Here is a 16,599-nt window from a genome sequence, read left to right on the forward strand (position 1 = left end):
GACATCGTCTGACCGGTATAATAGAAGGGCATGACATGCATATTGTTCAACTTTTTTGAACAGATTACATTTATTGAGAACTACAATTAGGTTATGTGTTGTCATCAGTAAAGCACTTCTTTGTGGACGTGAAGCTGAGTTTTAGCTAGCTCTAATGACTTAGTGGTTCAAAAAAATCTCCAGGCGTGATCACTGAGCATCTGATGAATTGTGGGTGTACAGAAATATCAAACATTGGAGTGTGTTATTCTGTGCAACAATTGCTTTAATTTTGTGTTCATTTTAATGATAAACTAAACAAATGAATATAAGTGCTGTGTTCCGGTTCCGGAGTCAGACTTTACAGGTGGAAATGCTGTATCTATGGGATGGATTTGAAAATGCTATTGAATTTCTCTGAGCCCCAATTTCCGCATCTGTAAAATCGTGCTCATCGTAGCATCTTTCTCAAGCGGTGAATATGGGAATTAAATGGGACAGTCTAGATACAGAAAAGTGCTTGACACATAGTAACTGGTCTGTAAATCTTAGCTATTAATATTATTATTATCATTGTCATTCGGTTGACTACCATACAACAAAGTATTGCCACATGATTTCATCGTATTGTATTTAAGGCCATGTTGATGCCAAGAAGTACGTTCATTGTCACAGGTAAATAAGAAAGGAAGAGAGGTTGGAATTAATACATAAATGATGTATTCATGCCAAGTGGCATGGAAATGACATGGTGTTTTATTGTACACATGGTGATTTCGGAGTGTTCGGGACGGGAAGATGGGGCGCTCACACAGCAAACCTACGGACTGGGTGCTGAATCGCGAAGAGCCTGCGTTATCAGTATCGCGTTCACATCCTGAATGGCGATTTAGTTTCAGCCAAACAGCATCATCTGTTGTAATAATGCTAACTGGAATGTATTGGGTTTATTTGCATTTAATTGTGAACTATTTTAGTTTCGTGGGTGCCGTAGAGAGATAAGCATAAGGAGTGTATGCTTTTATACTTAAACACATTTAGTGCTTAAAAGTTTCAAACCGGCACTGAAGGTGCGCAAATTTCCTTTTCTCTCTAGCCGATTCCATCTTGAGAAACACTGATGTTTCTTAGCGTGAGCTGTAAATAGTGTTGGGGTGGTGCCTGACTAGATGATTCTAATATACTTGCAAGTGCCCACTGTGTACAGGGCACCTGCTGGGCACAAACAGTAGTAAAATGTGGACTATGTCTAGTTAAGAAAGACGGGAGGAGTGTAGGGGTGTGTGTGTGTGAGAGAGAGATCACCAACAGTACAGGGTAGCACTGACTAACGAGTGAACAGTATAGAAAGTACCGTAAGAATGCCAGAGAGTGTCTGATTGCAGGTATGGCTGTGGTATGGTTTTGTGGGGACTGCAGGTTTGGGGTTAGCTTAAAGTAAAGACGGTAGAAGGCATTCCAGTTTTAGGAAATGGGCGTCTGGAAGTAAGAACTAGTGTGCACCAAGGACGCCGCTGTTTTAGTTCTCTTCGGTTGTTGGTTGCTTAATTTAGAGCAAAATATTAAAACAAATAAAACTTTCCTAAAACAAGCGATATATTCCAAGTCGGTCAGGAGTTCACGTTTTGTTTCTACAGTGGCTATGGCATAGCTTCTACGTGCTCGGCCTCTCTTGGAAAGTTCCAAGTAGCCTGGAATCGCGGTATCTCCCTCGTTTTGATTAGTGAACGTGGCCCTGAACAGGCACTATAGTGATTTAATTGACCTTTTAAGTAGGTTCTCAAATGCCACGGTTTTATAAATTAGGCAGAGGGATTTTGTCCCTGAAAGGGAGTCAAGGATTCTTTGTCCCAGATTAATGTAAAAACAGGTAAAATTTTATTCATGTTTACTGTTTCTCTTTACATGTTTTTCTGATACCTATGGTGCCTACTATTGCTTATCTGCTAGCAAATTCCAGCAGATAGCAAGTTAATGATTAATTAGCAAACAAATATTAGTGGAAACTCATAAAGAGCCAATTACATTGAACTGATATGTGTGTTTGCATGTCCATGTTAGAAACTTCATATTATGGTCCTATTTCTTACAATCATTTTTTCTACTTAGGTTTTGGAATTGAATATATCAGAATTATGTGGTATTCTGCAGGGAGTGTGGTGCTCTCTGTAAAATGTTCCATGATTTCCAGAAGCTCCTTCACCTAATTTTGATAACCAGGGTCTAAGAGATAACCTACCTCAACTTTAAATGGAATGGTACACATGTGAATTTAAACTCAGTATCACAGATGTGTTTACCAGGCTGAAACATTTTGCAGCATAAACCAAGCCCTCCATCAGGTCATGGACAAGGAGCTGGCAAAGCAGATCACAGTGGCAGAGTGGCTCTGTCCAAGCATGGAGAAAGTCAGCTCAATGGAGACCGTTGTCTGATTTACAACAAAAAAAGATGTTTGAACACAAAGGTGACACATACTCAAAACCTAATTGGAGATTGAATTTCTGTAGTTGTAGGAGACACTATGGGTGCCTTTGTCCCATGCTCTTTAAAGTACATTTCACACAGTCCCGTGAGAGGTCCCCAGGATTGTGCCCAGTTGCCGATGGAGGTACACTTACTGGCTTTCCTCTCTTTCTGGACTCACTTCCTCACTGCACTTCCTGAGATTACCTTCTGAATAAACATCGTGCACACAAATCCTTGTCTCAGGCTCTGCTTTTGAAGAATTCAGGGTATGAGTGTACCTAACAAATAACTCATTGATCCCTGGAGTCATACAAGGGAAAGTAATAATAATAAATATGCACCTGTTAAAATACTATAGGTATCATTATGTGCCAGCCATTGTACTGAAAGTTCTCCCTACGGTATCTTATTTAATCCTCCCAACAATCTTATGCGTTACATATTATTCACATTATTTTGAAGATAATGAACTTAAGCTTCAGAGGTTATTATTCAAGGTTACTCATAAGTGACAAGTCAGGGATTCAAACCCAAATCCTTTGTGTCTTTTCTATAAACTCATGCAAATTGTGTGGTTTAGTCATTCGGATCTTGATTTCAACCATAATTTTAACAAAACGACAAACCCAGAGAAGCATCTTTGTAACGAGTATAGAGGTAATGAGAGAAAGAAAGAGCCCCGTATGATTGTCTCTCGCCTCTACCCGAGCTGTTCTCAACGTGCCTTGTCTTTTAGCTCAAAGGAAACAGAAGAGAAGCAGTTACACAGTATTTTTTTAAACATCAAAATTAAAATAAAATAAAATAATAAACATATTTTATTTTTACCCCAGGCATCTCAGTTCTTTGCTTTGGATCATAAAGCTTTGTCATTAAGAAATCTGGTTTCTGAGGGGCGCTTGGGTGGCTCAGTCGTTAAGCGTCTGCCTTCGGCTCAGGGTGTGATCCCAGGGTCCTGGGATCAAGCCTCACATCAGGCTCCCTGCTCCGCTGGGAGCCTGCTTCTTCCACTCCCACTCCCCCTGCTTGTGTTCCCTCTCTCACTGGCTGTCTCTCTCTCTCTCTGTCAAGTAAATAAATAAAATCTTAAAAAAAAAAAAAAAGGAATCTGGTTTTTAAAGTATGCCAGTTCTCAAACAAGTAGTGTCTGGAATCCAAGACCCTTCTTTGGCTCAGCTCTTGGGCTCGTCAACCCGGCTCTGCTGACTGATCTCACCCGCTGACCCAGGACTGCACTGGAAGAGTCAAGGGACACAGCTCTCACCCCTGTGCCAGCCCTCCTCATTCGGAGCAGGACCCCTAAACTTCTTGGTGCTCCTGCTGCCTTAGTCCCCTCATCTAGAAATAAGTGGGGTGCCTGTGATCTCTAGTCTTGCTAAATTTCTCTAGAAATCCCTCAAGTTTTTCTTCCATTTCCTTATTTCACAAATGAGACAGGAACACGTTTTTATTGGAAGCGATACACAAGTATACAGAATAAAGTGTGGCAAGGCGCCCACACCATTCCACTCTAGAACAATCGGGGTTTAGTATGTATCATTCCAGTCCAGGCAAGAAATCTCTGTGTCTTGGTGGCATGATATCATGGAGCCCCCAGGATTTACCAGGTTCCAGAGTGTGGAATTATCTTCCATGTGTTTGGGCGAAATGGAGCCTGTGGCAAAAGAGAAAGTGAGTTACTAATTGGATTTATGGCCATTACTCCCTGAGTAGCCCTCTGCCCTCCGTAATCTCCATAGCATTTCAGATAGAATCTCTCTCTGCAAAAGATCCAGAAGACTCTGTAAGGAGAAAGCTGGCACATCTCCTGCTCACCCAATAAAAAGTCAGATTGTTATTAAACAGTCCCCGAGGCTACTGTGATTTACATTCATTTTAATGGTTCTCTTTGTAGAGTAGTCCCTTTAATGGGGGATGCCCTCCGGTTTCTATTGGTTGCATTTAAAATAAATATTACACCATCACCAGCTGTCCAGCTCTCCTTTCAAGCTTTGACCTGCAACGGAAAGTACAGAGACTTGCTACTTCCCCCTGAGAAGCTCTCACATGTTCAAGGATGCTCGACACCATTATTTGCGTAGCGCAGAGATAGACGTGGAGGTGGTCCAGGTACCCACCCCTGGGGGAGTGCCGATGTACGCCATAGAATACACCAGAGCTCTCGGAAGCAATGAACTAGATGAACAGAAAGCCACGTACGGAGAAAAAATCTTCAAACAAGAAAGAGGCAATAGAATAAAACATATAACACCGTGCTGTGTGTACAACCTAACACACATTTCTGTGTAAAATGATGTTACACATGTATTTTCAAGCACGCGTACCCAAGGACACATGCCGAACAGAGGGATGTGGTGCCTCTAGGGAAGAAAGCAATGGGATGGGAGAAAAAGAAAAATTCAAAGCTGAAACAGACACAGCTCTTACAAGGAATGATGCATTAGCTGGATGCTAAAACTTAATGCTTTGCTCCTGAGAAGTAGTAAACAAATAATGAATGAAAGAAACCACAAAGTCACCTGTCTTTTATTTGGCTTTAAATTAAATCTCACCTCCCGCAAGCATGTACAGACCTCCTTCTAAGCACGGGCCGTGATACAAGTTCTGTTCTGCGACCATGGACAAGTCCCTGCGCCTCTCCGGACGTCGGTTTCTTCAGTGGCAAAAGTAACAAAAAGGAGAGGAAAGGGGAAATGAGCGCTCGCACTGCCTAGGTTACAATGCTGGATGGTTTGTAAGATTGAAACAAAGTAATATCTGAGGCCAAGCACGCATGGGCACGGGGTGGGGGGGGGGGCCCGTCCTTGTCCTCTGTGGAGAGTGGGAGGGTAATCGGACCCGAGCAGGGAATCGTGCAAAGCCCTTGGACATTTGTTCCTCACTCACCTCCGGGATGCGGAGTCAGACGCAGGGGTGCATACGATGTTCAGCTGTTCTCTGTTCTTGTATGGAGAGAGGGGCACCTAGCTACAACGTGTCACCCCATTGGTGGCCAGAATTAATTTGCGTAACCTGCACACGTGCCCCTCGGGTCTTCCCCCTCCGCTGCTTGGTCAAAGCTGCTGCCCGCCCTGAGGCAGGGCCACTCTCCAGACTGTGAGGTACACCCTCCTAAGACCTGAGGTCCAAGGTCAACTCCTAAAGGGAGGGCAGCACGTCCCCACTTAGGTTGCTGACCCCAGGCCCTTGAGCTTTCTGTACCTGCCCCAGTCCAAAAGAAGTCCCTAAAGCCGTGTTCCATATGCTAGAAAAGAAAGCATTGCACTGTGTCTGCCCTTCAACAGAAGAAACAGGCCATAAGAGCCTGAGAGAATATTCTCTCCCGCAGGCTGAGCAATCAAGGTTTCCTTTGCAAACAAACACCAGGAAAACTAGCAAAGCAGGAAGCTGGATTGGGCCCAGTCTCCTGGTCGACAAAGATCCAGCCAGGTCACAGCCTGGCCTCTTCGGCTACGGCCGGCTGGGAAGGTTTGCACACATTCCGGGAAGGAGCACCTGAAGGAAGGGTGGGCACAGCTGTGAGTTCTGTCCTAGAGATCCCCTGGAGGGCTTTTGGCTGTGTCTAGGCAAAGGGGTCCTAGGCAGAAGCATGAGAAGCCCCCAAGCGTCCTCCGGCCTCAGGGCTGACTTCTGGTGGGCTTTAGGAAATTCGCTTAAGTTCAAACTTAAGCACCCCCCTCCCCTCCAGCCCCCTAAACCCCACCCCCCCAATTACTATGAAAACGTGAGAAGACAGTAGAGAGAGAGAGCTCAGTCACAAGATTTTATTTTCTTAACCTCCTTTACATGTGATATTCCCAGAGTTTTAAGTGACCACAAATGAGAAGTCTGCGCCCACACGGGGTATCCGCTGCTTTCCAGCAGCATCTCCCTGCAGCTGTCCGCGCTCCGCGCTCGGAGGGCCTTCCGCGACCAGTTTGACCAGTTAATCCCGTGATGCAAGAGAAAACCTTTGGTTTTCCTTTGACATGTGTAGGGTACCCAGAAACTATCAAAGGAATGCTGCCCCTGACGTTTTAAAGTGAACCCCAGGGAGATCCACTTCAAAAGAATAACGTGCTCTTCCTGGACCCCTCACCCAGGGGCATCAACTTGCACCTGCGTCCTTATGTCCTCCAGAGACTTCAGACTTCAGAGTCCTACCGAAGGTCCCATTTCTGCACTCTTTAACAAAATAAGGTCGGGTACGCTGGCCTAGATGAGGTCATTTCGGGGAGTCGGTCTCTACCCGGGCACGGAAGCTGCAGCAGTTTGGAACCATGTTTTCGTGTGTACTTGTCACGTCCTCCAGGCCGCCACCCTGGTTTTCTTAGGAAAATGTTAGCAGACTCCACGAGGCTTTGGTTTTCATACCCCGCCTCGGAAGAGGGAAGTGAAGAGAGGGCACGGAAATGGAAAAAGCTTTTGCCGAGTGCCTCCGGGGAGCCAGTTGGGGGAGGAAAGGCATCTTTGAGCTGGGCGAGCCTCGGGCACCCCGGGACCTTGCCCTCCAGCAAAGACAGAGGAAAAATACAGCCAGGGAATTGCCAAGCAAAAGAGCTTTGTGTACCATGAATGGATTCTCTAAATGTTTTTTGAGATTTTACTGTGTCCTGATCGCTGTGCAATGGTACGAAAGGTATTTAAGAAATAGCCCCTGCGGTGATGAGCTCGGACTGTGACGGGGAAGCCAACATTTTAAAAAATCAATTGCAGTCATAAAGGTGTGTATATTCAGAGCTGTGGAGCTAGGGGGTGTTTCAGGTGGATGGGAGGTTTTCTAAACACAGCCCCAATTTCCTTAGAATGTAGAAATCGTACATCCTGCTTCTGGTAACATATTGTCCGTCACCTTTAATCTTTATGTTGTTGAGAGTTTGGAAACTTTTCTGTATTTTCATGGATGTCCAGAATGTGAAAATAAAAAGAGTCTAAAGATCTTCGGGAAGAAGGAGCATGCTAGAAACCCAGCTGATGATGGAAAAGAAAGGTTGAGGGCCTCCCTCATTAGACAGGAAAGCTTCTATAAAGTTAATTAAAATATGTGGGAGTGACTGGGCTAAGCACAGACAATTCAGTGGAATGTCTCATCCAAAAACCTTCTCAAATACATTTCGTAGCTTCGTATATGGAAAAATTTGCAACTCAAATCAGTGATGAAAGGCAGGGTCACTCAATAAATGGTGTTGAATGCCATTTGCAAAAATACCTTTTTGTAAATGGATTAGCATTTGCAAAAATATGACACATCTCTCCCACCCTACGTTAAATTAACTCCAGATGGACTGATAATTTAAATATTTGTAAAAGAAATGCTCAAATTTCTAGAATAAAATACAACCTGAGCGAAGGATTTCCTGCGAAGGATTACAAGGAAAGAGGGCTCAGGGCTGGTGCTGAGAGATGGCGCGCCACAGAAGAAGGGACGCACCGTGTCCCAGCCTCCCATTGCCTGGAAGCCAAGGGCGAGACGGTGTCCATGAAACACCGGGCAGACGCTGACTTTGGAGGGGTGAGGGCATACGCATGCACGTGTTTGGTGTTTTTATTTTTCAAGGATGATTATGTATTACTGAATAATAAAAAATAGAAACATGTTTTTTACAACACATGGCTGGGAACTCAACCTTCGAAGTATTTTTTGTTTAACCCCCCAAAACAAACAATAACTAAAAGCAATATGTTTGCCAAGTTAATAATGCTTTTTCACATACATTATGATGCTATTTTTCAAAATAACCCAGTGAAGTAAATGCTTTCGTTTTGTCTACATTCGATTAATGAGGACATGGGGACTCAGAGGGCCTTGTCCAAGAGCATGCAGCAAAGAGGAAGCAGAACGTTGACCATCTCCAGATAGCCACGTTCCACGTGATGTCACAGCTGCTGCTAACGCGCCCTGGGCCTGGAAGGGGGATGCGGCTGGGGCTTCGTCGGCCTCCCCGGCCTTGCTTCGTCCGCCATTTTCCATTTTCAGAGTCTGTTGACCATAATCTTGCTGCTTAAGTGTACCTGTGCTTGTATCCGATCCTTGGCACCCAGCTTCCTGGACAGAAGTAAAACTGGATTCTTGGGTATATTTTGGAAGTGGCCAGAACTGGGGACTGGAAGAGTCCTTATGATGCAGTACTCTGTAGGGGGACGGCCTTCAGCACCCTCTTCCTATAGTAGCTTGGAAAAACATCCCCATTAGATTGCCATCAGATTTCAGTAAAAAAAAGGACGTATCCACAGAAAATAATGGAATGAATGGTTAACCCTTTTATCTCTGAACATTGAATGAGATAAATTTCCAGCAGCTGTTCTTTATTTTTGTTATTGGACCAATGTCCTGTATGAACAGGATGTAACCATATAATACTCAAAGAGTTTCATATGCCTGCGACAATGACCCTCGGTGCTGTCACCACGATGTTACTCTGCAAATGCTATTCTGTTGTGTCCAACACCAGTCTTCCCTGAGGTATCTCTAAGGCACATAATGGAAAACAAAATTGGTAAATTAGTCCAGTCCTTTCACTGTGATTTGGAAATGATAAATCTTTATAGAATGAGAAAAAAAAAAGTTTGTGGAGACAGCTATTTTTTTTTTTTAATCTCCATCTTCTCAGGAATCAGTTCTTATTTTTACAGTATTCTCCCTCTAGACCCATTTATACTCCGGCAAGATGTACTGCTCCTACCAGCCCAGCCCTCAACTTTTCCTACGCAATATGCAATAAGAACATACGATCTTTAAAGAAATAATAATTTATTTTTTATGTTTTATTTTGCTTTTTCCTTTTGTGGTAAGAGCACTTATCATAAGATTTACCCTGTTATCAAATTTTTAAGTATTCAGTACAGCGTTGTTAATCGCAAGCCTTACGTTGAACAGTAGTAGTTCTCCAGAACTTATTCCTCAGGCATGACCAAAACTTTGTACCCTTTGACCACTGTCTCCCTGTTTCCCCGTTCCCCCCGTCACCGTTTTACTCTCTGCTTCCATGAGTTTGAGTATTTTATATCCCACATGTAAGTGAGGTCACACAATATTTGTCTTTCTCTGACTTATTTCATTTAGCATAAGATCCTCCAGGTCCATCCATGTTCTTGCAAATGGCATGATTGCCTTCTTTTGCAAGGCTGGATATTGTTCTATTATATATATCCCTCTCACATTCTCTCTATCCATTCATTTGTTGATAGCCATTTAGGTCGTTTCCATATTTTGGCTATGGTTAATAATGTTGCAATGAACATGGGAGTGCAGATATTTCTTCAAGATCTGCATTTTAATTCCTTCGGGAATATAACCAGAAGTGGGATTGCTTAATCAACGTCCATATTGTTTTCCATAGTGGCTACACCATTTTGCATTCCCATCAACAGTGTAAAAGCGTTCCCTTTTCTCTATATCCTCACTACATATATATATATATATATATGGCCATCCTAAGAGTGTAAGGTGATAACTCATTGATAACTCATTGTGTTTCGTTTTCTGGGGTGGAAAGAAACTTTTGGAGGTGATGCCTAAGTTTACAGCACTGATTATGATGATGGTTTTATGGGTGTATACTTATCTTCAAACACATCAAGTAGTGTGCCCGTATGCCAATTATGCCTCAATTAAGTGGTTTTAAAAACAACAGAATAATTTGAAGGCATAGGTAATTTAAATTCATGCATGGGAAATTGTGGATTTCCCTAAGAAGTTACAAAGTCTGGAGCCATAACTCTTTATGCTAAAATATATGTTTACTTTATATTTCTAATCAAAACACTCTCTCAGTCCAGCACATTGGCTGTCATCTCTTCTCCAAGAACCAGTGGGTGGGAATTAGTTTCACATTTATGTAACTAAAGCACCATTGGCTGGTTTTACCAAATCAAAGGGATGTAAGTTTTTATGAGCTGCATGAGGACCAGAATCTTGCCAGTTCCAAATGACCGTTCTATCTTGAGACTCCCACAAAAAATAGAAATGAGTCGGTGAATGAAAAAAGATCTGGTTCAAAGAGAGGCAGGCCTCCCACTCTTAGGAAGCAGAAAAATGCTTGTAACTTTTATTTGGCACTATTTGCAGTGAGGGACCCTCTTTATATTATAGTGGCTGAAAATGGAAAACTACCTAAATGTTAGGTCACAGGAAGTTAATTAAATATATTCTAGTCTAGACATGCCTTACGGACCATTAAATCAACATTGCGGAAGTCAGCTTAACGATAGACCACTTGGGATGTTTTCAGGAACATAAAACACTGACTGAAACGGACTTGAAAATAAGGACTTTTATTATGGCACATATCAGGAAGTCTAGAGGTAGGACAAGTTTCAGGTTGGTTGATTCTAGACCTCAACAAGACTCAGGTGCTTTTCATCACTCTGCTCTGCAATCCTTAGTGGGTCAGACTTGCTTTAGGGGGTTCTCTTTCACGCTTTCAAGATGGCAATAAGGTTCCAGGTGCCACATCCAAATACAGCCATGTCCAGAAGCCCAAAGGACTGTCTCTTCAGGTCTCTTATTTAGGATCAGGGAAACTTTTCTCAGGAGCCCCCAGCTGACCTCCCATTATGCCTCAGAAGAGAGTCATATGCATTCCCCCAAACTAACCATTGGAAAGAATAGGATGGCAATTATTAGGGTAGACCAAAGAAGACAAACCCTCTTGATCTTAGATATAGTCACCTCTATCTGATGGGGAGAAGTAGGCCTCTAAACAGAAGTGATGAGTGGGTATCAGACGTATCAATCAGGACAGGCTAGGTCATACAGCAGAAATAAACACCCCCAAAGTCCCAATGATTTAAAATAACAGAAGTTTATTTCTTTCTCAGCCACATGGGCATCAACAAGGGCCTCTTTTCATCACGGTCCCTCAGATATCCAGGCTGACGGAAAAGCTCCAATCTCAACCATTGCTAGTCAAGTTACCATAGGGAAATAAAGAACTCTGAAAGTTATCAAATAAGCAATTAAATACTCTGGCCTGGAAATAATGTGTCAATTCCATTCTCAACTCATTTAATAAAACGAGGCATACAGCCCCACACATTGCAAGGGTGTCAGGAGGCGTGATCTTATTATGTCCTTAAAGAAGAGAGAACCAGAAACATTTGACAAGCAGCGTCCTATTAGGTAAGCAATGTGAAAATATTCATGATACTCTATTAAGTGAAAAAAACATGTGACAAAAACCCATCCACTATAGTATCCCAAGTATAACTCAGTGGCGGTGGGTGTATAACAAGCTGAAAATGATTGTTATCTCAACAAATGGCATTAAAATTCCTCTTACAGAGTGTACTGTATTTGCTTAGGAAGATACCTTATTAACCTCTTGAGATGGAGGTATGAGCCTGAAAACATAATCCATTGGGGATGAGAGAAAAGGCAATAGCTGCAGAATTCTACGTTAGAAATAAATAGGAATTCGGGATGAGGGAGAGCAAGGAAGACGCAACAGTAAAAAAGAACGAGGGAATTGTCCAGCCCCACCGAACACAGCTCAAGTACTCTCAGTTATCTTAAAGCAGGGCTTCTCAACAAAGTCACTCTTGAAATTTGGGGCCGGATAATTCACTGTTGAGGGGGAGGGCTGTGCTGAACACCATAAGACGTTTAGCAGCACCCCTGGTCTCTACGCACTTAGTTGCTAGGACCTGTGACAACAGAAAATGTGGTGACAAGCAGAAAGGACATCTGACTTGTTTCCAGTTTGGGATTTTTATGAATAGTGCTGCCTAAATATTCATGCACAGGTTTTTGTGTAACTGTAACTATAGGTTAAATATCTAAGAGTCTAATTGCTGGGTCAGCTGGTAAATGTATATTTAACTTTATAAGAAATTGCCAGTTTTTCCAGAATGGCCATACTGTTTGCATTCCTACCAGCAATATATGAAAGTTCCACTTACTTTGAATGCTTACCAGCACTCGGTCTTGTCAGGTTTATTTGTCTGATTGACAGTTTTGCAGCCACTCTAGTAAGTACGGAGTAGTATCTCGTTATGGTTTAATTTGCATCTCCCTGTGCCTGATGACATTGAACTTCCTTCCACGTACTTCATTACTATTCACGTATCTTGGTGAAGTGTTAAATTTTTTTTGCCAATTGATATGAGAGTTTGTTTCCTTCTTATTGCATTTGGAGAGCTCTTTATATATTCTAGATTCAAGTCCTTTATCAGATACATGATTTTCAAATATTTTCACCCAGTCAGTAGCTGGTCATTTGATTCTCTTAGCGGTGGCTTACTTAGAGCAAAAGATTTTAATTTTAATGAAGTCCATTTTATCAATTTTTTTCCTTTATCAATCATGGTCTTACTATTATATCTAGAAAATGCAGTGTCGACTGGGCTTGTGGGCACTGGAACGAGGGAGAAGCAGGCACATCCGTAGGCCAGACTGCCACAGATGATACCTTTCCCAAACAACGTTTAGCCACATTTCAAGCATAAATGCTTCTCAGATTATTGAAACCTTTAGTTGGGGTCTGGAGTGCTGAATGGGTTCTTATTTGTTTCCTCACTTTGTCCATACCCGTAATTGTTTTTTAGGGACAAATTTGCCACTCTCCTCATTCAGCCATAGCCTGAGTGAGCCAGTAACTTAGTTTTCAAAAACACGGAAAGAACCTATTCCACATTAAACTGTTAGTTATATCGCTATACATTCCCTATTTTTAATGTTGCGCATCTACTTTACACGATGGTAAGTAGTGTGTACATGTTGTTTTGAATTCTGGGCTTTTTTAGCTTGTTATTTTATATATTCATTTAAACACGTTGGCATAACCCACAGAATACCATCATGTTCTTATTTCTCCAACAACAGTATACTTTTAAATGTCTGCAAACACATGATTCTTTCAATTTCGTATGTGGGTTTTGGAAGCCAACTTTGTTCTTTCCAGGTTGCTTAGAAAACTTTCATAAGCTTTGTGAAATAAATATTCTTGTCACCGTCTCTATGGCTTCTTAGAGATTCAATAAGAATAATCTCTTACAGATTGTAAAGAAATTCTAATGTTCAGAACATATTTTTGATACGTCTTATGACCCGCACTTACTATGCGAGTGAGTAATTGTGATATTTATAAAGCCACATTATAATATGTAACTGTGATTTATAATGGTTTGGGTATTTGGTACCCTATTCTGGATACAGACTTTCATACCATTCCCCGTTCTACACACAAATTCTACGTGTCATCTATTTATGTAACTTTACCTGTATCTATTCAACTATATATAATTAAAGTGACTTGAAATCATTGTCATGGATAATAAATATCTTATGACAACCCTAGAGATGACTGGATATATGCTGGGTATCACAAAACCAAACGTGATTGTTACAGTATAACTGTTAACACTCCTGCTTTTCAAGACATACTAATCTTATATTGGATAAAAATGCTTTAGACCAAAAAGCACCTAGAATGAGAATTCCTTATTTCCTAAAATTTCATGAAATAATATACTTCCAAAAGTAGTAGTTCTCCGTTATACACATATTATTGAACATACTAAAGTCATTGTGCCTTACTTTCTATTTTCCACTCTGTTACCGCATAAATCAAATTGATTTGGTGTGGCTTGGTCGTGGCACACAATAATGTCCCAGAAGAAAAGTGTTTTAGGAAAAGCAAAAAGAAACATAAAGAGGTGATGGTTTTCCTTTTAAATCCATATGCAGTAATAAATACATCAATGCTACCTATGGATTTTTCAGAAAATTTTAAAAAGGCTCCATAAAATTCACATCGTGGTCTTCTAAACATATTTTATTAGCGAACAGCTGTTTAAAGTTAACCAAAATAACTCCTTACTGTATTTTAATACATTCATTCCCCAAATCAGCACATTGTAGGCCTCATTTAGTTTTTTTTTTGTTGTTTTGTTTAAATCAATTGCACAGATACTGGATATGATCTGACTTTGTCAATTCCTAAGAATTGATAGCAAATTCTGTAAGAGCCAGCCCACGAAATGACTGCTGCAAAAGCCAACAATGCGGATGGAAAATGCAGAGTCTGCCCACGAGAGATAGTCCTATGCGCTGGTGCGAGGTGTATCGGAAAGACTGGGCCGGGCTCCAGGCACACATTAGAGCTATACACAGGAGGCCAACGAAAATCGGTAGGAGAATTGAGGGACAAAACAGTGCATTTTAACCTTGCAGAGAGAAAATTACAGGGAGATATGAGAGCAATCTTCGAATATTTGAAGTGTGATTGTGGCAGGTTCTGTTCTCATGGCCCTACCATCATCCATCCTCTCCACCGTCCCCCCTTCTTCCCTGGTAACCAAACAGATCTGTTTAGGTTGCCACAGAGACCCCTTGACCTCAGAAAAAAGAGGCCCCAGCCAGATCCTGGAAGTAGAAGCACGGTGGGTCTAAACCGGCCATAGTCACCTCATCACCCACAGCCAGTCTATGGGTGACTGTGAACCCAATTGTGGCTAAGGAGAAGTCTGATAAATCAGGCTTTCTGGAGAGTTTCTGCTTACCTTTCAAGAAGAAAAGGGTTGACTGGCACGTCTTTCACTGCCTAGTTCTTTCTTCCTACCTGAGGATAGAGCAAAAAATATGCTAAGAATGACAATGTAGGGAGACAGACAGCACCCGCATCCTTGAGAGCTCTACCAGCTGGACTGTCGGTCTGCAGATATTTTGCTTTGTGAGAAAGACAAGCTTCTATTTGCTTAACCATGGGTGTTCTGTTCACTGCAGCTAAACACTCCAAGCTGATACTGTCATCATGAGAAGAATAACACATTTGGTCCTCAGACATTCTAGAAGGCAAAACTGAAACTACAGAGCAGGAATTACAAGGAAGATTTTGAATCAATGTCAGAAATCATTTTCTAAAAACCAGAATTGCTGGAAAACAAGGTTGCCTCTGCAGTCAATGATCCTCCGTCCCAAACAAAAGCCAAGTAGAAGGTGACTGACTCTCTGGGAAGGGTGTTCTTTAAAGAAGGAATTTCTGCATGAGTTAGGAGGCTCCACGGTCCCTTTGAACTCTTATTACTGTACTATGCCTTTATATTTGAAAAAGACACTACTGATGTTTGCTAGTCATATATGAAAAAACAGGCTTTAAAAGGGTGACAATCATTTTTCCAGATTGCTCAGGAGTGAGCACAACGCCTTCCTGATATCAGGTATCCCAGTATTTGAAAACATAAAGATTTTGTTCCAAGTTTCTTTCATCTTGGCGTTTGTCTTGAACCAGTCAAATAGTGTCCCATGATTTAGATTGCAGTACATCGTATTTGAATTAAAGACCGACTATTTGGATAAGACTGCTCTGGTCAAATTTCCATGTTGACAACACTGCTTTGCTCTAAATGAGTCACCTCATTTCTAAATGCCGGACGCCAAACAAGCCGGTGTTCTGCTGTGCCATCTTCCCGGCCTCAGATATATTGTACATTATTGCTCTGTGTTCTAAAGGGCCTATTAGATTCTCCCTTTACTCCAGTTCAAGCATCCCCCACGAGCAGTTGCTTCCACGCACTATGACCCAGGCTCTGCACGTAGTCAACAGGGCAGAGGCAACATTTTAGTGACTACATTCTGCTATTTTCTGGAAATGTAGTGTAGATCAATTATTTTCCCATCCCCAACCCCCTCCAAGTTGTAGCTCAATTCAATGTTAAATTTGACTTACCAGACGGGACACTGAGAAAATCACTCATGAACTTGTCACTTTGAGCACATGTCTACACCCAGGCCTCACGATGTTTATGGAGCACCAGCTATGAAAAGGGTGGTTTTTTGCAGAGACTGAAAGTAAATAAAATAGAAAGCACATTAGAATAAGGATGATGAGAGAAGTAACAGTAATGATGCCTTTTACTTGTTGGCAACACTTTTTTTTTTTTAAAGATTTTATTTATTTATTTGACAGAGATAGAGACAGCCAGCGAGAGAGGGAACACAAGCAGGGGGAGTGGGAGAGGAAGAAGCAGGCTCATAGCGGAGGAGCCCGATGTGGGGCTCGATCCCATAACGCTGAGATCACGCCCTGAGCCGAAGGCAGATGCTTAACCGCTGTGCCACCCAGGCGCCCCGGCAACACTTTATTTTTTTACATGTCAGAACAGACATTATTATTTTCATTTTATAGATGAGGAAGCTGAGGCTCAGAGATATGCAAATAATTAATTACAAAC

Source organism: Ursus maritimus, unplaced genomic scaffold (genome assembly GCF_017311325.1).
Source record: "Ursus maritimus isolate PB19 unplaced genomic scaffold, ASM1731132v1 scaffold_18, whole genome shotgun sequence".
Lineage (NCBI taxonomy): Eukaryota > Metazoa > Chordata > Mammalia > Carnivora > Ursidae > Ursus > Ursus maritimus.